Source organism: Orycteropus afer, unplaced genomic scaffold, assembly GCF_000298275.1.
Source record: "Orycteropus afer afer isolate SDZICR_OR568_19922 unplaced genomic scaffold, OryAfe1.0 scaffold00154, whole genome shotgun sequence".
In the NCBI taxonomy this organism is placed as follows: domain Eukaryota; kingdom Metazoa; phylum Chordata; class Mammalia; order Tubulidentata; family Orycteropodidae; genus Orycteropus; species Orycteropus afer.
This window is the reverse complement of record NW_006921741.1, coordinates 2162799-2163975: the sequence shown is the minus strand read 5'-3', so window position 1 is coordinate 2163975 and position 1177 is coordinate 2162799. Positions and strand designations below refer to the sequence as shown.

Genomic DNA, 1177 nt, shown 5'->3' with positions numbered 1-1177 from the left:
CTCTAAGGTGAGATTTGCTATGAGCAACTGAGGAGCTCCTGATGGCTAAAGTTGTCCACCTGGACTATTTCTGTTGGGAGTGGCACAAAACAGTGTTCTGGGAGGTTCCCACTCTCTCTCAGGTGCTTAGAGTTCTGATGCTATGATTGGCTAGTTTGGCCACTCTGCCAGGCTCAAAAGGAGGCCTCCTAGAGGCAGAACTCTGACTGCTGGCTGAGGAAGACTTGCTGCTGAAAGAGACATGCACTCCTGAAAGAGACACGTGCTGATGGGAAAGAAATGCAGGAGACACACATTGCTGAGACAAGGGACATGCACTGCTGGGAGAGACTGTGAGAGACTTGGCTGAGAAACAGTGGACTGGAAGAGAGACTGAGTATTTTTCCTGAACTTGAGTTGCCTGGTGCTTCCCTAATAAACCCCATAATCTGTGAGTTCTGCGTGGCCACTGCAGCGAATTATTGAACCCAAGAGAGAGGTGGTGGGTGCTTTGGGAGGAACGGTTGCAGAAAGGGCTGGAGGGAGGCAGCATGTCTGGCCTCGCAGGAATAGGCCTTGGGTTATTGATGGTGATTCTGTCTTACTCTTGTGGGATTAGAGAAGGTAAGAATATGTGGCCTCCTTGTCCTTTTTGCACAGGATATAAAATGAACATCCAAAAATCAGTTGGATTCCTCTACAATAGCAAAGAGATTGCTGAAGAAGGAATAAGGAATTCAATACCTTTTACAATAGCTACCAAAAAAATAAAATACTTGCTTGGGAATAAATCTTTCTTACCAGGGACACAAAAGACATCTACAAAGAAAACTATAAAAAAACTACTTCAAGAAACCATAAGAGATCTACATAAATGGAAAAACATCCCATGCTTGTGCATAGGAAAATTGAACATTGTGAAAATGTCAATTCTACCCAAAGCAATCTATACATTCAATGCAATCCCAACCCAGACCCCATCAACATTCTTTAGGGATAAGGAAAAAACAATCACTAACTTTATATGGAAAGGAAAGAGACCTCAGATAAGCCAAGCACTATTGAAGAAGAAGAACAAAGCAGGAGGTCTCACACTGCCAGATCTCAAAACCTACTGTACAGCCACAGTAGTCAAAACTGCCTGCTATTGGTTTAATGACAGATACATAGACCAATGGAATAGAATTGAGAACCCAGA

At 43.3% G+C, this 1177-nt stretch overlaps 1 protein-coding gene across 1 annotated transcript in view; it reads left to right on the top strand.

Annotated features, from left to right (window-relative positions):
* The window catches only part of DLG2 (discs large MAGUK scaffold protein 2), a 1122948-nt gene that overhangs the window by 1022660 nt on the left and 99111 nt on the right, over positions 1 to 1177 (top strand). The gene's annotated exons all lie outside the window — the stretch shown is intronic.